The following is a 20,961-nucleotide window of genomic DNA, read 5'->3' as shown; positions in this document are numbered from 1 at the left end:
CATACGACGTCGAACGAAGGTGTCACATGACACACACCCAGACCTAGAACGACTAATAACAGAAGTGCTTAGATAAAACCGCACAGAATGGGTTAAGAGACAGTTTAGGTCGGAGGTTCTGGAACAGATCGGGTATAGAAGCGCAGAATAGCTCCGGATGCTGCGCCATTTCATACAGAAATCGCGGGTGCGAATGCCGGAAGGACCCCACTCTAGTCAGCCCCTTGTAGACGTCCATCCTCTCACGGCGCTCCGGCTGTTGTAGGTCAGCTCAGGCGTGAAGTACAAGTCCGCTTTAGTTTTGGACCGTTCTTCTGTCTTATCTATTGGTCAGACAGGATTCCGGCTCCGAGCCCCTCCGGGGGGACGAGGGACCCTCAAGGCAATGTGGTTTACTTAGATTGGAGGGGAGGGGGCATTGATAAGGAAAGAGAAATCTTGCAAAGCTGTTTGTCCCCTAGATCCACCCGGTAAACACAATGAGCGCCCCGCACCCGTCCCTCATCACATGGCGGCTCCGGTGACAGATACCGGTAGATTTACCATCAGATCAGGCTTGCAGGGTTTCCTGTCAATGTTTTGCAAGAACATGAAAGTCCCACCGGGGACGGCCAGCCCAATATCACTGGGGGAGGCGGTACGTCCGCGCGACCCACCGGGGACAGCCAGCCCAATATCACTGGGGGAGGCGGTACGTCCGCGCGGCCCACCGGGGACAGCCAGCCCAATATCACTGGGGGAGGCGGTACGTCCGCGCGGCCCACCGGGGACAGCCAGCCCAATATCACTGGGGGAGGCGGTACGTCCGCGCGGCCCACCGAGGACGGCCAGCCCGATATCACTGGGGGAGGCGGTACGTCCGCGCGGCCCACCGGGGACAGCCAGCCCAATATCACTGGGGGAGGCGGTACGTCCGCGCGGCCCACCGGGGACGGCCAGCCCGATATCACCGGGGGAGGCTGTACGTCCGCGCGGCCCACCGGGGACGGCCAGCCCGATATCACTGGGGGAGGCTGTACGTCCGCGCGGCCCACCAGGGACGGCCAGCCCGATATCACTGGGGGAGGCTGTACGTCCGCGCGGCCCACCAGGGACGGCCAGCCCGATATCACTGGGGGAGGCGGGACGTCCGCGCGGCCCACCAGGGGACAGCCAGCCCGATATCACTGGGGGAGGCGGGACGTCCGCGCGGCCCACCGGGGACGGCCAGCCCGATATCACCGGGGGAGGCGGTACGTCTGCGCGGCCCACCAGGGGCGGCCAGCCCGATATCACTGGGGGGGGGCTGTAAATCCACGCCACCCAACAGGGACAGGCATCCCAATTTTACGGGGGGGGGGGGGGGGGGGGGGTTGCGCTCCCTGTTGGGCTGCACGGACGTACAAATATTGTATATCATAGATGGTGGGAGATATATATATACACACACACACACACACACACACACACACGTGACGTCCAACGGTGAGAAGAGATTTACAGACAAATCGGTAATCCAACAAACCAGAGAGACACCTGGTACAGGGACCGGTGAGAAGTGCAAGGAATCCATCAATCACCAAACTGGATCTACAGTCTGATGAACACATAGATCTGGTGACACAACTGGGATCTACTGGGTTTCAACACATGGAGAGAAAGGGAAAAATGATCCATCCCTCCACATATCTCACGACACAAAGGGGATCCCCAGCTCAGTGAGCCCCCAGTCCAAGGCGGGGGATCCCCAGCTCAGTGAACCCCCAGTCCAAGGCGGGGGATCCCCAGCTCAGTGAACCCCCAGTCCAAGGCGGGGGATCCCCAGCTCAGTGAACCCCCAGTCCAAGGCGGGAGATCCCCAGCTCAGTGAACCCCCAGTCCAAGGCGGGGGATCCCCCAGCTCAGTGAACCCCCAGTCCAAGGCGGGGGATCCCCCAGCTCAGTGAACCCCCAGTCCAAGGCGGGGGATCCCCCAGCTCAGTGAACCCGCAGTCCAAGGCGGGGGATCCCCAGCTCAGTGAACCCCCAGTCCAAGGCGGGGGATCCCCAGCTCAGTGAACCCCCAGTCCAAGGCGGGGGATCCCCACCTCAGTGAACCGCCTGCATAACAAAGATCTACACTGTTATGGAATTTACTGGGGGTCAAGTAGTCTATAGTTTAATGAACAAGACATAGAAGGGGGAATCCACAATTTTATGGGATCCACTCACTGAGACACACAAGATGAGATTCAATTATGCAGGAACAAGTGGATCTAATACAGGATCTGGGTATCTGAGAAGAGAATGGGGATCTACTGGTACCAACAGACCCCATGGGATGCCCTGTCTAATGGGACCCAGTAAACAGCAGAGGGGATCCATGTGACCAACTTTCAATAAAAAAAAAAGTTATCCGGAGTGAATCTACTGTGATTTACAGGATTCAGCATGAGATCTCCTCTCTCAGGTGATCCAGCGAGTGACGGCTTAGAGTCCAGCTAGCCCTCCGCTAATAACACAGACATGCCCTCTGAGGAGATCCAGCGGGTGACAGGCACATGACACCTGAGAGGATCCTCTCCCACCTGGGATCCAGTCACGGACAGTCTCCGCTTACCTCAGCCTGAGCTCCTCCCGGTGACTCCGAGCCGCCGCCCGCTGCCTGGCTCGGTGTCTCTCCGCTGACCTCTCACCCGGCCGCGCCTCGGTCTCACTCCGCGGTTGCTAAGGCAGTGAATGCTCGGGAATGCTGGGAAGGAGCGTGACGTGCGAGAGACCCTCCCGCCAGAGCCCGCCCACGTCTCCTCCCCTAGAGGCGTGGTCAGCCAGCGAGGCGGAGAGGTGTGGGGGAAAAAGGGCGGGAGGAGGCGGCGGGGCTGAGGTGAAAAAGGGCGGGAGGAGGCGGCGGGGCCGAGGCCGGTGCTGTGAGGTAAACATTACTCAGGTAGAAATATGGAGGATGAACGACCACAATCATAGGAAACGTCATAAAACGGCAGCAGTGAGGTACACAGCTGTGACCTGCCCCCTGCAGGTAGAGCAGCTCGTCCAGTCAGAGCTGAACATCCTTCTATAAAGTATTACCTGGAGCAATGGCCGCTGGGCCTGTGCTATCCTATGGCCTCCTTCATACAAGCGCGTGCCGCAGCGCAACTCTTTTGCGCACTAAAGTGTTTCGCACGTTTAAACGTCTATGACAGCGATGGCGAACCTTTTAGAGACCGCGTGCCAAAAACTGCAACCCAAACCCACTTATTTACTGCAAAATGATTTTACCTCCGTCGTTATAAAATGGACAGGGCCGCTTCAAAATAGACGGGGTGCAGATTTTGACTGCTTTTTGGATAAGGAAACACAGAATTTGCCACGGAAATTTTCATTGAGGACATTCTGCAGCATTTCAGCCACGTGTAAACAGACATACCTGAGCGGTAATAGTGCCCCCCCCCCCCCGGCAGCCCCAGCAGTAATAGTGATATCCCACAGTGGCCCCCAGTAGTAATAGTGACCCACCTCCCTCTACCATAGCCGCCACGGTAATAGTGACATTCCACAGTGGCCCCAGTAGTAATAGTGACATCCCACAGGGGCCCCAGCGGTAATAGTGACCCCCCCACAGCGGCCCCAGCGGTAATAGTGACATCCCACAGTGGCCCCAGTACTAATAGGGACATGCCACAGAGGCCCCTAGTATAATTATGACATCCCACAGCGGCCCCCAGTAGTAATAGTGACATCCCACAGCGGCCCCAGCGGTAATAGTGATATCCCACAGCGGCCCCAGTGGTAATAGTGACACTTCACAGCGGCCCCAGTAGTAATAGTGACATCCCACAGCGGCCCAATTAGTAATAGTGACATCCCACAGCGGCCCCAGTAGTAATAGTGACATCCCACAGCGGCCCCAGCGGTAATAGTGACATCCCACAGCGGCCCCAGCGGTAATAGTGATATCCCACAGTGGCCCCAGTAGTAATAGTGACATCCCACAGCAGCCCCAGTGGTAATAGTGACATCCCACAGGGGCCCCAGTAGTAATAGTGACATTCTACAGTGGCCCCAGTAGTAATAGTGACATACCACAGCGGCCCCAGTAGTAATAGTTACATCCCACAGAGGCCCCTAGTATAATAATGACATCCCACAGCGGCCCCAGTAGTAATAGTGACATTCCACAGCGGCCCCAGTAGTAATAGTGACATTCTACAGCGGCCCCAGTAGTAATAGTGACATCCCACAGTGGCCTCTGTAGTAATAGTGACATCCCACAGTGGCCCCAGTAGTAATAGTGACATCCCACAGTGGCCCCATTAGTAATAGTGACATCCCACAGAGGCCCCTAGTATAATAATGACATCCCACAGCGGCCCCAGTAGTAATAGTGACATTCCACAGCGGCGCCAGTAGTAATAGTGACATCCCACAGCAGCCCCCAGTGGTAATAGTGACATTCTACAGCGGCCCCAGTAGTAATAGTGACATCCCACAGCGGCCCCAGTAGTAATAGTGACATCCCACAGAGGCCCCTAGTATAATAATGACATCCCACAGCGGCCCCAGTAGTAATAGTGACATTCCACAGCGGCCCCAGTAGTAATAGTGACATCCCACAGCAGCCCCCAGTGGTAATAGTGACATTCTACAGCGGCCCCAGTAGTAATAGTGACATCCTACAGCGGCCCTAGTAGTAATAGTGACATCCCACAGAGGCCCCTAGTATAATAATGACATCCCACAGCGGCCCCAGTAGTAATAGTGACATTCCACAGTGGCCCCAGTAGTAATAGTGACATCCCACAGCGGCCCCAGTAGTAATAGTGACATCCCACAGTGGCCTCTGTAGTAATAGTGACATCCCACAGTGGCCCCAGTAGTAATAGTGACATCCCACAGCGGCCCCAGTAGTAATAGTGACATCCCACAGCAGCCCCAGTGGTAATAGTGACACTCTACAGCGGCCCCAGTAGTAATAGTGACATCCCACAGCGGCCCCAGTAGTAATAGTTACATCCCACAGAGGCCCCTAGTATAATAATGACATCCCACAGCGGCCCCAGTAGTAATAGTGACATCCCACAGCGGCCCCAGTAGTAATAGTGACATTCCACAGCGGCCCCAGTGGTAATAGTGACATCCCACAGTGGCCCCAGTAGTAATAGTGACATCCCACAGCGGCCCCAGTAGTAATAGTGACATTCTACAGTGGCCCCCCAGTAGTAATAGTGACATCCCACAGCGGCCCCAGTAGTAATAGTGACATTCTACAGCGGCCCCAGTAGTAATAGTGACATCCCACAGCGGCCCCAGTAGTAATAGTTACATCCCACAGAGGCCCCTAGTATAATAATGACATCCCACAGCGGCCCCAGTAGTAATAGTGACATTCCACAGCGGCCCCAGTAGTAATAGTTACATCCCACAGAGGCCCCTAGTATAATAATGACATCCCACAGCGGCCCCAGTAGTAATAGTGACATTCCACAGTGGCCCCAGTGGTAATAGTGACATCCCACAGTGGCCCCAGTAGTAATAGTGACATCCCACAGCGGCCCCAGTAGTAATAGTGACATTCTACAGTGGCCCCCCAGTAGTAATAGTGACATCCCACAGCGGCCCCAGTAGTAATAGTGACATTCTACAGCGGCCCCAGTAGTAATAGTGACATCCCACAGCGGCCCCAGTAGTAATAGTGACATTCTACAGCGGCCCCCAGTAGTAATAGTGACATCCCACAGTGGCCTCTGTAGTAATAGTGACATCCCACAGTGGCCCCAGTAGTAATAGTGACATCCCACAGCGGCCCCAGTAGTAATAGTGACATCCCACAGCAGCCCCCAGTGGTAATAGTGACATTCTACAGCGGCCCCAGTAGTAATAGTGACATCCCACAGCGGCCCCAGTAGTAATAGTGACATTCTACAGTGGCCCCAGTAGTAATAGTGACATCCCACAGCGGCCCCAGTAGTAATAGTTACATCCCACAGAGGCCCCTAGTATAATAATGACATCCCACAGCGGCCCCAGTAGTAATAGTGACATACCACAGGGGCCCCAGTAGTAATAGTGACATTCCACAGCGGCCCCAGTAGTAATAGTGACATACCACAGGGGCCCCAGTAGTAATAGTGACATTCCACAGCGGCCCCAGTAGTAATAGTGACATTCCACAGCGGCCCCAGTAGTAATAGTGACATCCCACAGTGGCCCCAGTAGTAATAGTGACATTCTACAGCGGCCCCAGTAGTAATAGTGACATCCCACAGCGGCCCCAGTGGTAATAGTGACATCCCACAGCGGCCCCAGTAGTAATAGTGACATCCCACAGTGGCCCCAGTAGTAATAGTGACATTCTACAGCGGCCCCAGTAGTAATAGTGACATCCCACAGCGGCCCAAGTGGTAATAGTGACATTCCACAGCGGCCCCAGTAGTAATAGTGACATCCCACAGTGGCCCCAGTAGTAATAGTGACATTCTACGGCGGCCCCAGTAGTAATAGTGACATCCCACAGCGGCCCCAGTGGTAATAGTGACATCCCACAGCGGCCCCAGTAGTAATAGTGACATTCTACAGCGGCCCCAGTAGTAATAGTGACATCCCACAGCGGCCCCAGTAGTAATAGTGACATCCCACAGCGGCCCCAGTAGTAATAGTGACATTCCACAGCGGCCCCAGTAGTAATAGTGACTTCCCACAGCGGCCCCAGTAGTAATAGTGACATTCTACAGCGGCCCCAGTAGTAATAGTGACATCCCACAGCGGCCCCAGTAGTAATAGTGACATCCCACAGCGGCCCCAGTAGTAATAGTGACATTCTACAGCGGCCCCAGTAGTAATAGTGACATCCCACAGCGGCCCCAGTAGTAATAGTGACATCCCACAGCGGCCCCAGTAGTAATAGTGACATCCCACAGCGGCCCCAGTAGTAATAGTGACATCCCACAGTGGTGCCCAGTAGTAATAGGGACATCCCACAGGATCGCAGAGTTTCTCCCATTGTTTTAAATGTGAGATCCCACATTGCGTGCACTTTCACACATGGTGTCAGCATTGTAAACAATGGGCGTTGCAGTGTAATAGAACATGCTGCGATTTGTTTCCCTCATCAAGAAGGTACCGGTAGGTTGTCAATATCTTAGTTTCGGAAAACCTTTTTAGCGCTCGTCACATCAGCAATTAGTGTTACCTCCACTGAAACCATAAATGTTGGTATAGCCTGGTGCATGTGATAGATATCTTGCAGATGGCAGCTTGGATACAACACGGGTGGTATAAAAATAATAAGACGCTGTGCCGAAAAAAATGTGAAAAACTCAATTGTACCGATTAATACTAAAGCGTTTCAAAGTGCAATGTCATCAAAAGAAGCATTGTGCCGAGGGGCGTGTGAAGGTGATAATTGCGAATGATCAAAAATCCAGCTAAGAGTTGAACAACTGGTTCACTGTCCAGTTTTGCCACAAATACGGGAAACCATAATTGGATGAAATACAAGTATTCGCCCCTCGAGCGGCGCTGAGCTACTTCCAGCGTCACATGCTCTCTCCCAACACCAATTGCTTTTTACATCATCTTTGATGTTAATCCTATCAAGTCAGGATTTTGTATTGCGCATCAACGTTGTTCGGGCCAACAAGTAAAGGAAACCGCGCTTCTAACGACAACGATCCCTCAGGGCGCTTTCACATGCCATGGAATATTCCACAGGACGCTGCTGAATATTCCTCTGTACGGAAAAATCCTCACCAAAGCCAGCATGTCTAATGTGGGGGTTTTGATTTGGAACAGAAAATGCCCGCAATTTCACTTCAAAATCCGCATTTTGGGCTCATTCACAAGAGATTATTTATACAGCGTATCATGTACATATTATTTAAGCCCTTAACCCTTTCCAATCCAATTTTGGATTCAGGGTTTCCTAGGGGGCTTTCTCTTTCGGCCATTTTTCAATGGTGCCGTCTGCTAGCTAGAGCCAGTACTGCGGTATGGGACATGCTGGAGAAGCCCCTGACAATAGAGCGGCCAGTAATATACAGTAAGAATACCCTGCCGGTCATCTTCCGATATCGGAGCTGTACAATCAGACAATCAGAATGTCTTCAGACGTCAGACAGTGGATTGGAAAGGGTTAAGGACAAGGGTGTCTTGGTCCGAAAGGACAAGATATTAAGGATTTTACTAGAGATGAGCGAGCACGCTCAGTAAGGTCAGTTACTCGAGCGAGCGCGCTCAGTAAGGTCAGTTACTCAAGTGAGCATCGCTCTTCTCGAGTAACTGCCTTCTCGTCCGAGCATGCCCAGGGGGGCAGCCGGGGGGAGAGAGAGATCTCTCTCGCCCTACCGCTCCCCCGCTGCCCCCCGAGCACGCTCGGACGAGAAGGCAGTTACTCGAGAAGAGCGATGCTCGCTTGAGTAACTGACCTTACCGAGCGTGCTCGCTCGTATCTAGATTTTACCCATGTGCAGGTTATAGTGACCATTTTATTTTCTTCAGCTACCAAAATTATTTTTATTGCGTGACATATAGGGCTATTTTTTATATCATTTTTTCCACTTACTTTTTCCCATTTTTTAGTTTTATACGGCTGGGTTCTCACAGGGCGGAATCCCGCTGGAAATCTCGCGGATTTTGCCGCAGCGAAAAACCGTGAAATTTCCGCTGGAAAAACACAGCTTCAAAAGCGTCCGGCGCTCCCATAGCCAGTAGAGCAAAGTGTGATTGTTCTCAGTGAGAGAAACCAAGTAATCTTGTAGATATGATAGCTTTTAATGTACTTTTGTTAGCCTTTAAAAGGTGTCATATCTACAAGATTACTTGGTTTCTCTCACTGAGAACAATCACACAATTATTAAGGGGATGGCTGAGATGGTGATTGGGGTATATCCCTTGCCACCAGGGGGGGCAATGGAATTGGAGCTGCAGGTTGTGTCGTCTATGGTGACTTATGACTTATCTCAGATGCTTGGAACTTTTATTAATGCTACAATAACAAGTGAGTTCATAAGGCCGGCTTTACACTGGCGATAGGCTTTCTTGTGTTGTAAAAATGAGTGAAAACGCATGAAAATGAAACCAATGTTTTTCAATGGTTTCATTCTCATTTGCAATGCCTTCACTGCACACTCACAGCGCTAAGAAAAATCTGCGCTATTGCCCATTGTTTTCAATGGGGCCGACGCAGGTGGCGCTGGCCCCATTGAAAGCTTAGGGAGCACATCGCACTCCCCTGCCATAGTTGTCACAGCTGCCATAGCTTTATCCCTGCGGGAATAAAGGAATCCTCTGCCACAGCTGTGGCAGACGTCCGTGATGCTATCCCATTGCTTTCAATGGGGTCGACACTGCTGCGCTCAGCCATTCATGGATGAATTGGTTTCATTTTCATGCGTTTTCACTCACTCACACAACGCAAGAAAGCCTATCGCCAGTGTGGAGCCGGCCTAACAGGTGGTTAAAACATTAATAAAAGTGCTTCAGCACTAAATTGGAGTGCCAGAATAATCTTTAGGTCATTTCCGTCCGTGTGTTTAAAGTACCACTTTAGGCTCCAATCAGGGCCTTACTGGCAGTATCGGCTGCAGGACACATAGATTGTACTAAGTCCCCCTCTTACCTTCATAGGGCTCTCAGAATATATGTCGAAGTCCTTTCCCTTTCAGCAAAACGTACACAGCTGCGCAGTTGAATACAGAGGAGAATGGAGGTATTCAGGAACCGGTTACCAGCAGTGCGGGAGAGGAGGATAGATGCTGTAAGTGGATGTTACTCAGAAGATCTCACCAGAAGCATAAGCACAACTGTCCATATGGTGGTTGGCACTAGTGTCCCATAGGGGACAGGCTGTAGCAGCAGAATCCTGGTCTGCGTCTTCATTAGCTCACTGTTTAACACACTCTGGATTGAAACTGACCAGAGAGCTCAGACCCTGGTAGGAGGAGCGCCCACTCACAGCAACCTCCACTGTCTCTCCAGTCCTCCACACTTGCTGATATTCTTTGTTAGGTCGGCTTCCCAGGTGTGCCGCCCTCTTGTTATTGCCGGCAAATGCGGGCATCACTCTACTCCTTCTGGATGAATAGCTCTTAACTGTGTACTTTCTATCAGCACTGCTGGAGTTAATATTCCCCATTGCTGGGTGCTTTCCATCAGCACTGCAGGAGTTAATCCTCCGCTGTGCTCTCAGCTCAGCTGCAGGGTAATAGACTATTACCCCCCTATTTAGCTGAGCTGGGGATCTTGCTCTTTGCCGGAGTGTTGGTGTATGTTTGCCTGTCATTTAGCACAGGCCCCCTGTTCCTGTCTTCGGTGTTTGCCCAGATTCGTCGACTAACTTAGTATCATTGCACTCTGCCTGTCCCAGCATCGTTCCGGATTTTGTCCGTAGACTCTACTGTTTCCCTGAAGCAGGGAAGTCCCTAAAGTTGACTTGGCAATGAACATATTTCTAGTGTCTCATCCTCCTGCCTGGTTGACAATTCAAAATTAGGCACAAGGTTCAGGAGCAGCAGCTCCTTCTGGTTTACCTGACAGCTCAGTTGAAGTTGGCTAGTCTGACGAATGTCACCACTGGGCGCGAACTAATTCCGATTCCTCGTCAGTGTGAAGCAAGAGTGCATTGTGGTCGTCCGGATGGATTGTGACAACTGCCCAGGTTGAATAGGGCCCCAACATCTGGGTGTATATCACCCACCATCCAACCATCGGCTCAACAAGCCAAGTAGACAGTTCCAGGCCCCACACAGAGGAGAGACATACAAAAACATTATCATCATGATCCTGAATAAATCTGTAACCTTTGACAGCGTCAAAGGAGGACAGTACTCGGCGGGGTTTGGGTGGATGTCTGCTTAGATGGCTATTCAACCCTGATTCCCAACCGCTCCACTGCGATATTAAAAATGGGGGAAAAATACGGATAAAGGAATGATGTTCATGCCAGTCCACAGCAGGCCAGAGTGAGGAGCAGCCAGGTAGTTGAGCTCCCACACTGGTCGTGCCACAAACAAAGTTTATAGGGTTTGTTTATTGGGGGTTGGAGTCCCTTCCCCTGGAGGGTGGTGTAGTATGTGGTAGAGGGCAGGTGGTCTTTGGTGAGAAGGAGCTCCAGGAGTCAGAGTAAAGGGTGAAACAATAAGGGTGCCTACCCACTTGCGATCTTTTTTCCTGTGATATTTTGCGTTTTTTTCTCAAGAGCAATTAGTATAGAATGTGTTCTTGTCCATCTGGGGTTTTTTTTCCGTTTCGTGGGGTTTTTTCACATAGGAACTGTCAGTTGCATATGTCTCCTTATTTTTCTCTTAGTGCACCCATGATTGTCAATGGAGGGCTGCAAAAAACACGCAAAAAACGCCGTGGAAAAACTCGCAAAAAACACCACGAAAATCGGCAACGCAAGTGGGTAGGCGCCCTAAAACTCACTTTTTATTTGCAGATTTCCAATGCAGTTTCAGTGTAGGTCCAGTTTTCCATAGGTGACATTCTGGAGTTTGGTAACTGCAGGAACTCTTCCTTCTTTATTTCTTCTTATGTAAATTCCCTTTTCTATCTTTTTTTTAGAAACGTCCCTAGTCTATCCTCTAACTGTGAGTTATTGATCCTCCAATTACCAAAAGTATTCTATATCAATTGTAAATTTAAAGTGACACACATACATTCAAATAAAACTGTATACATCCTTTTGTAGTGCCTGCTTCGGGTCACTACACGAGTCCTTGTCACTGTGAGGTAAGGGTGCATTGTGGTCTTTCGGACGGCTTACAACAGCCGTCCAGGTTCCATGGGGCCCCATTATCACCTGAGTTCATATCACCCGCTCAATGACCTTCGGCTCGTCAAGCCAAGTAGATAGTTCCGGGCCCCACACAGAGGAAAGACAAAAACAATATCATCACGATCCTGAATACATCTATAACTTTTGACAGCATCAAAGAAGGACAGTACTCCTGTACTGTGATGGATCCCTTCAACGATGGATCCCTTCTCGAGCATTCCAGTCTCAAAGATAGTCTCTATATGTCATAGCTAAGGCCTGGCACCAATCTGGCTCCTGCCGTGGTGTTTTCAGTGGTTTGGCATCCCCTGGTGGCTGATCGATCCTGCCATTGACTATGCCACTTGAAGAGGATGACTGAGGTGGTGGTTGGGATATGTCCCTTGCCACTGGGGAAAAGAGTGATGGAGTTGGAGCTGCAGGTTGTGCCGTGTATGGAGGCTCGTGACTAATCTCGGATGCTTGGAAATTTTATTAATGGTACAATAACAGGTCCACAAGCGCTCCTGCACTAAACTGGAGTCTAATCTTTAGGCAGGGTTCACATGGTACGGATTTGCCACGGAAATTCTGTGTGGCAAATCCGCCCACGGCTCCTAATCCCGGGATTAGCCAGCCATGTGGGCGAGATTTAGCAAAAATCTCGTCCATACAGGGTGCCAATCCATCACAGCAAAGCCGCGCTTAGCCGGCGCGGAATTGACTGCCGCAGCATGTCAATTCTTTTTTTTCTTTCCGTTGCAGCTTCTCTCCTCTCTATGGGGAGAGAAAGCTGCAATGGAATGCCGGCGGCCGATCTGCTCCAAAACCTGCGACAAACTGCCGCAGGTTTTGAAGCAGCACTTATCCCACGGAAATCTCATGTTTTTTCTGTGTGGCCAATCCACGAGATTTCCATTGGGATTTCCGACCCGTGGGAACCCAGCCTTGGGCCATTTCCGTCTGCGTGTATCGTTTCCAATCAGGACCTTTCTTGACATGTCTGCTGCAGTACCCGATGAAGTCGCCCTGTCACCTTCACAGGGCTCTCAAAATATACCCTGACTGAAGTTCTTTCCAGCAAGACGTCACTCAGAAGATCTCGCCAGAAGCGTAAGCACAACTGTCCGTAGGGCAGGTGGCACTGGGGTCCCGTAGGGGCCAAGCCATAGCAGCAGAATCCTGGTGTGCATCCTCACTCGCTGACTGCTCAACTGACCAGAGAGCTCCGGCCCCGTGGGAGGATCAACCGCTCATAACAACCTCCACTGTCATTGGTGAACAAATAAAATGATTGTACAGTATTAATGTTGCACCCCTTCATCAGGCAGGGTGTAACCAAACCTGATGATGAAGTCTAAGTAGCCATGAAAGCTCGCATTGTTAACATCATTTTATTTGTTGGCCATTAAACGGTATCATATCTAGAAGGTCATTTTGCTTCTCACTGAGAACAATTTCTTTTCTAGTGTGTAATATTTTGTAGATTTTCCACATGCAATTCCATGATGGAAAATCCACAGTATATCTGCCCCATGCATGTGGTCGTATGCTATGATAGATAGCTAATCCTTTGAAGGCTGTGACAACCTATCCTAGGTTAAACTATCTATTGACTGGTGCAACTGCAAATCAGTATACTAGTTCTGAGGACTTTACTGCATCAAAGAACTTTTACTTCAATAGGGTTGCACTCATTGCAGTAAATCAATGCTATTAGGGCTTAGTCACACGGGCGCCGATCCGTAGTTGTATGGGGGAAAACATTTTGGGGCTGCGAAAATTCATAAGGATGTTATGTTATTTGAAAGAATAATATGACCATAAGAAATACCAGAAAGCGCGGAGGACTGCAGAGGAACGCACCATATCTACAAGACTATTCTGTTTCTTTTAGGCCGGTTTCACACGGCTGAGAAAATCACGTAAGATTTGTGCAAATGGAGTCGTATACACGAGTATGCTCTAACCTTTTGTGTTCCTCGGAATGCATCAGCCATTGATTTCAATGGACCTTTAATGCTTCACATGGCTCTCGCATGCTGTGCGATGTGCATGCAAGTGCGATGCGAGGTTTCCCCTTGAAATCAATGTGAAACACTTTCTATCCTCTGTTGTACAGGAAACTCGCACAGGAGGAACGGAACTTCACAGATGAGATGCAAGGCACTTTCCCCCCAAAAACACCTCGCAACCGCAGGTAAATCACACATTCACAAATGCCATATCTTTGACTTTTCTTCTGCTTGTCACATACCCCCAAAATCCTTTTTTATTGCTTTTGGCCTCTGTTGCAAGCATCAATTCATTATTAGCTTCAGCTTTTCTGACACTTGCGCTACAGTATCTGCAGACTGCATTATATTCTTCTTTAGATATCCCCCCCTCTTTCCATTTGCTAAACATGCTTTTCTTTGTTTTTAACATATGTGTAAGTTCTGCATTCATCCATCCTGGTCTCTTTAAATGCTTCCTATTCTTCCTTCTTTTAGGGATTGGTAACGATTGTGCTTTGAGAATCTCATTCTGCAATATTTCCCAACCTTCTTGGACATTTCTGTCCTTAAGAACATCCAGCCATTGGATTCTTCCTATCCTCCTTCTGAGTTCATTAAAATCTGCCTTTCTGAAATCCAACTTTGAGGTCTGAGTTTTCTCAGGTCTTCCTCCCCTTTTTATACAAAATTCAAGGATAGCATGATCACTGCCTCCTAAGGTCCCAGCCACCCGTACTTCCCCTACCATTTCCTCCGAGTTGGTAAGAATTAGGTCCAAGATAGCAGATCCCCTTGTTTTCTCTTCTACCTTTTGGAAGATAAAGTTGTCAGCAAGAGAGGATAAGAATTTGTTGGATCCATTACTTTTACCTGAGAGAGATTCCCAACAAATGTCTGATAGGTAAAATCTCCCATGATCACTATGTTGTGCTTTTTTGAGAGCTTAGCCATCTGATGTACAAAGCGTTCCTCCATATCTTCTACTTGTCCAGCTGGCCCATAGTAAATGCCCACAATGGTGTCCTTTCTGTTGTTCTCTCCTTGTATTCTTACCCAAACAGTTTCTACAGAACTCCCATGCTCTGAAGCTTGAATCTCTGTGGAAATGAATGTTTTCCTAACATACAACTCAATACCTCCTCCCCTTTTTTAGGTCTGTTTCTTATAAATAAGCTGTATCCTTCAAGCCTTCTCTTCCAATCATGTGTATCATCCCACCAAGTTTCCGTGATGCCTATGACATCATATTTCTCTTCCTGTGTTAGGAGCTCCAATTCCCCTTGTTTGTTTCCCATGCTCTGTGCATTTGTGTAAAAACATGTTAGTTTGTGATCGGTGTCTCTTACCCCTTACTTGCCTTCTGAAGTTTTCGTCTTTGTTCTTTCTTTCCACTTCTAATAGCGAGCTTCAATATCGATAACTAATTCATACACGGAAGTCTATTTAGACACTTTCTCTTCAACCACCATAAAAGTAGTTTTTTTCACTAATATTTAAAACATATTGATTCTACTCTAGGTTTTTTTGTATTTAGGTGTTTTGTCTTGGTATCCTATATTTGTTTGTCAATATATTTGAATAAATATTGGTTTTAGTGAGTCTAGTCTGTGATGTGCAGGAAAAAGTGCTTTTCCATCGCATGCTATGGGCGCTATTTGCTGCGGTATCCGGAGGCGGACACCTGTTCTGGATTCCGCAATGCAAATCCAGACATTTGCAGCCGGCCTTAGTGAGAGTGCTGAAATTAGCATGCGTGTCACTATACTGTACTGCCCACAGCTAGAGCAGCATTATAGCCCTGATAGGTAACTGTGTCAATGAACCCCTAGTAAAGAGCACAAATATAGTAGTTATTAGAGATGAGCGAGCGTACTCGGAAAAGCACTACTCGCTCGAGTATTTTGCTTTATCCGAGTATCGCTGTGCTCGTCCCTGAAGATTCGGGTGCCGCTGCGGCTGACAGGTGAGTCGCAGCGGGGAGCAGGGGAGAGCGGGCGGGAGAGAGGGAGAGAAAGATCTCCCCTCCGTTCCTCCCCGCTCTCCCCTGCAGCTCCCCGCTCCGTGCCGGCACCCGAATCTTCAGGGACGAGCACAGCGATACTCGGATAAAGCAAATTACTCGAGCGAGTAGTGCTTTTCCGAGTACGCTCGCTCATCTCTAGTAGTTATATATAAGTGACAACATATATTTCTTTGTACTATTACTGAGCCGAGCAGCCAATAGAAGGACAATAATAATGTAGCATAGTCAGCAACCCAAAACTCTAAGCTTAACTTTCACTTTTTGTGCAGATTCTGTAAATGTGACCTTAAGGGCTCATGTCCACGGGGAAAATAGGATTTAGGATCCGCAGCGGATTTCCTGCATGCGGATCCGCACCCCATAGGGATGCATTGACCACCCGCGGGTACATAAATACCCGCGGATCGTCAATAAAAGTGATTTAAAAAAAAATGGAGCATGAAAAAATCTGGACCATGCTCCATTTTCATGCGGGTCTCCCGCGGGGACGGCTCCCGCGGGCTTCTATTGAAGCCTATGGAAGCCGTCCGGATCCGCGGGACACAAAAATCATATTTTACTTACCCGCTCCGTTTCTTCTCTTCGGCGCCGCGCCATCTTCTCTCAGCCGCGGCCGGATAATTTTGCTTCGGACCGGCGCATGCGCGGGGCACGTCACCGACGTCATCGTGCACATCCGCCGGGCCGAAGAATGAAGATCCGGCCGCGACGAGAGAAGATGACGCCGCCGCGAAGAGCAGAAACGGAGCGGATCGGAGGTAAGTTTATTCTCATTTATTCTCCTTTTCGGCGCTCATGTCCGCGGGGCAGGAGGGACCCGCTGCAGATTCTCCATGGAGAATCCGTAGCGGGCCCGATTTTCCCCGTGGACATGAGGCCTAAGGCCTCATGTCCACGGGGAAAATCAAATCTGCTCCGGATTTGTAACGCGGATTTGGGCCGCGGATGCAGTGCGGATGAGCTTAAAATAGTATTTTATTGTATTTTATTGCATGCGGATGACACGCGGATGCGTTTTTTTTCACGCGTGTATGCACGCGGATGGCATTTTTGCATCTGCGCGTGAAAAAAAACGCAAGGCCACTGAAAAAGAAGTTTTTATGATAACAGGGAGAGAAAACGCATCAATTCTGCCATAGATTTCTTTTTCTTTTTCTTACAGCGTTAATCATGCAGCATAAATGACACACTAAATTTTTTCTGGGGGTCGGTACGGTTACAACGATACCATAATTGTTATATTTTTTTTAGGTTTTTACACTTTTTTGCAATAAAACCCCCTTTTTATTGGAAATCATTTTGTTTCTCTATAGCTGCATTCAAAGTCCTGTAACTTTTTTATTTTTCTAAATACGGAGCTCTATGTGGGCTTATTTTTTGCGAAATGAGCTGTAGTTTTTATTGGTACCATTTTGGGGAATGTACGGCTTTTTTGATCACTTTTATAGCATTTTTTGGGAGGCAAAATGCTAAAAATTAGCATTTTGCCTCTGTTTTTTAGCGTGTTTTTTTACGCTTTTTGTCGTACAAAATAAAAAGCGTGTTCAACTTTTTGTACACGTCGTTACGGACGTGTCAATACCCAATATGTGGGGTTTTAATTTTTTTTTCCCTTTTTTTATGCTAATATTAGAAAAAGCATAAAAAAAGGTGTTTTTTTACATTTTTTTTACATTTTTCTTTTCTTTTCTTTTACACTATTCTAGTCCCTCTGAGGGACTTGCAGTACTGTGCCTATGATCGCTGTCATAAGGCATGGCAGAGCTACTGCTCCCCCATGCCTTATCGCCTATACAGCGATTATAGGCACAGGCAATACAGGACGCCAGTGTCTGGCGTCCTGTTGCCATGGCGACAGGCCGGGCTCTCGCCGGCCGGAGACACCGAGGGAGCGCGATCTCTGTCAACTCTTTCCCTGTCGCAATCTACTTATCGCGGCAGGGAAGGGGTTAACAGCGGGGAGGGGGGGGGGGGGCATGCCCCCCCCCCCCTTCCCCCTTGCTGTTGCAGCGGGACGCCGGCCGTGACTGACAGCCGGCTCCCGCTGCAGGATAGCGCGGGATCTTATGTGATCTCGCACTATCCCCAGGACGTACCGGTATGTCCTGTTGCGGTAAGTACCATGCTCCGAGGACGTACCGGTACGTCCTGGAGCGGGTAGGGGTTAAATCCGCAGCGGATCTCATGCACCCGATAAATTAGTATTTACAATCCGCAGCGGATCTCCCACACCCATAGAGGTCTATGGGGGCCATCCGGAGCGTGATCCGCACTAAAATGGAGCATGGCACGTTTTTTTTCATGCTCCAGATTTTTTAAATTCCTTTTTATTGACCATCCGCGGGTATTTATCTACCCGCGGGTGGTCAATGCATCCCTATGGGGTGCGGATCCGCGCGCGGGAGATCCGCTGCGGATTTTAAATGTCATTTTGCCCGTGGACATGAGCCCTAACACAACTGGTAATTATCTTGCTGAATTATCAAGTTATGTCAGATTCAAAGCAGACCTGCCCTCTACCCAGACAGGCAGAACTAGACTTATGCAATCAGCAGCCAAAATCCTACTGTGTTGTCAGAAATGTTTATAAGCCGGGACAGGTTTCTGTAATCAGCATTTTCCATATAAGATATATTCTAAAAGTAAGGTAATATGATTGCTCACAGGAAATCTGTTGTGCTAACACAAATATTTCAGTCACTGGTGTTCCGCTAGGGGTTGTAATTGTGACCCGCTTGCTTAGCTAGGGTGGGGCCACCACATTGTGTTTTACGGCTGCGGGCCGGCTGTGTGTGACAGGGAGGGGAAGGCCGGGGGGCAGTCTGTAGTCAATTAAACGCTGCAAACTCCCCCCGTGTGTGGTGCTCCCTACCGCTGAGAGACTGCAGTTGTGATTCGCCACTGCTGTAGTCTGTCAGCGCACTGCCGGCTGTATGATCGGCCCGGCCGGTAGTGCACTGACAGTGTCTCATGGCAGAGGAGGGGAGCTGTAAAATTACCTTAAAAGGGTATACCCGCATGCTCCGGATCTCTATATACAGAGAGATGTACATCTATATACAGTGATATGGAGCATGCTGGTGTAAGCTACTGTAGGCATTTAAAGGGTGAAGTTATGGATGGAGTATATCTCCCTTCCAGGCTTTTAGTCTGGACAGGGTGGCGCTCCAGCCCACAACTTCACCCTAGTTCTCTGGAAGCGCAGTTGTAGGCCCTGACCTCATGACTGGAGCATAAAAGACTGCAGCTCCAGGAAGTCAGGGCCTGAAAGCCTGAGGAGAAAACTGCTGAGCACCTTGCATGGTGCAGCTTCCTTTGGTGTCTCTGCGTGAACCTGAGCACCCTGCGCGGTGTATATTCTATGGACTTTTCATTTTGTGTGCTTGGAGTGTGCTGCACAAAATAAAGCATGAAGTCACTTGACCCACTACTTGGACTCCCGTGTGTCGCTGCCGCCCCACCCCTGGAGGATAAACTATCACACTACGTATCTCCTGTATATAGTTATATATGTACAGCTGGTATAAGTTATATATCTCCAGATGTGGTTTTTAATAGCATTTGCAGTTTCTTAAAAACGCACATAGTTTTTGAATACTGCATGAAGTTTTTTTGATTTTTTTCCCCCTTTTAATTGAGGTTCCAAAAACATGAACACAGCCTAAGGGGCTACAAACAAATTCTCATGTAGTCCAGGAAATGAGTCATGTTTGGAAAGCTTATGCCAAGGGGCCAGATCATATATGTGTATGTGTTTTGCAGCTGTAGGTAGCGCGGTTTAGGTTTGGGAACGGGTACAGGTACAAGTTTGGAGGAGGGCCCAAGCTGAACTTTTGAACTCGGGCTCCTGAGCCTTTAGCTGCACCCCTGATTTCAGTCTACAGGTACTCTCCATTTCATACAGACTTTCAATACATAATACTTCATATTACAGTTCAAAAGAAGACTAAGGCCTCCTACAGACGGGCGGAAATTCTGCGACGGGATTTTCCGCAAAATTTCCGCCCATGCCCACTGCCATAGGATTGCATTACATAATGCAATCCTATGCACACAGCTGCGATTTGTCTGCGTGGAAAACAAATCGCAGCATGTCCTATTTCTGTGCGGGTCTCGCAGAGGCCCACACGGAAATGTCACTGGTGATGCGCCGGCTGGGAGGCAGCGGGCACAGAGCAGAGCGAGCCACCGGGAGCTGGTGAGCGCCAGGTCACTGCAGGGGCATGAGTCCCGCTGCGAGAAAAAAACGCCCATGGACACAAGCCCTTACTGATACTTTTTTTGTTTAAAACAAAGGCCATACTTTGAGCTCTGTGGTGTTTGCATGCATATTAATTCTCCCATATGGAGAAAGGATAAGTGTTGTATGGTGACCCTTATCTTCCAGGAACAAATGATTATGCATGCTAAAATACAACAGTTGGAATGTGCGGACAATTTTCGGATGTGTGTGCTCATATCTAGCGCCATCCCTTCCTATTTCATCCCTTTATGGGCAATGAAAAGCAATAAACCCCAAATTATAGGGTGCAGCTATTAGGTTCTATTGAACCTAATAGCTTTTCTGCCAGCCAATGCCGACATGCGGAATTTATTGCGGATTTACACGAGTGGTAAAAAAACGCAGCATGTTCTATTTTCCGCGGATTTATGCCGCGGGAGGTCTCCATTAAAGGGGTTGTCCCGTGAAATCAAGTGGGGTTATACACTTCTGTATGGCCATATTAATGCACTTTGTAATGTACATTGTGCATTAAATATGAGCCATACAGAAGTTATTCACTTACCCACTCCGTTGCTGGCGTCCCCGTCTCCATGGAGCTGTCTAATTTCTGTGTCTGCTGGCTTCTTTAGACGCGCTTGCGCTGTCCGGTCTTCTGCTCGTGCTCGTGCCGGAGAGCTGGTCTTCTCCGCGTCATCGTAGCTCCGCCTCTGTCACGTGGTGCCGATCAGCCAATTAGGTGGCTGTAATCGGCAGTGGAACGCAAGACATCCGCGGTGCACCATGGGAGAAAACCGCGGTGCATCATTGGGAAAGGACCGGCGGCCATCTTTAAAAGAAGAAAAGAAGAAACTGCCCGAACGGGGATGCAGGTAAGCGATTAAAAAAAAAAAAAAATAACAAAGGGATTGTTTTTAATTGGGCACAATGTGGGGGTAGGTAGAAAAAAACAATTTTTGATTTCGCCGCGGGACAACCCTTTTAATATAGTATTAGTGGAGACTGCGGA

General features: G+C 49.2%; 1 protein-coding gene and 1 long non-coding RNA gene across 2 annotated transcripts in view; one reads left to right on the top strand and one right to left on the bottom strand.

The window, feature by feature from the left end:
* GNG12 (G protein subunit gamma 12) overlaps nucleotides 1–2,704 on the bottom strand; it is an 86,787-nt gene extending 84,083 nt beyond the window's left edge. Inside the window, exon 1 of the mRNA XM_066597648.1 lies at nucleotides 2,579–2,704. The gene's annotated coding sequence lies outside the window, so the exon portion shown is untranslated. The remainder of the gene's footprint in view (nucleotides 1–2,578) is intronic.
* Nucleotides 2,705–2,858: 154 nt separating this feature from the next.
* The window catches only part of LOC136621855 (uncharacterized), a 39,257-nt gene continuing 21,154 nt past the window's right edge, over nucleotides 2,859–20,961 (top strand). Inside the window, exons 1-2 of the long non-coding RNA XR_010791280.1 lie at nucleotides 2,859–2,890; nucleotides 13,833–13,910. This is a non-coding gene — a long non-coding RNA (uncharacterized lncRNA). The remainder of the gene's footprint in view (nucleotides 2,891–13,832; nucleotides 13,911–20,961) is intronic.

The sequence above is a fragment of the Eleutherodactylus coqui genome, chromosome 3 (genome assembly GCF_035609145.1).
Source record: "Eleutherodactylus coqui strain aEleCoq1 chromosome 3, aEleCoq1.hap1, whole genome shotgun sequence".
Taxonomy (NCBI): domain Eukaryota; kingdom Metazoa; phylum Chordata; class Amphibia; order Anura; family Eleutherodactylidae; genus Eleutherodactylus; species Eleutherodactylus coqui.
Note: the sequence above shows the minus strand (reverse complement) of the source record. Positions and strands in the feature narration are given on the sequence as shown.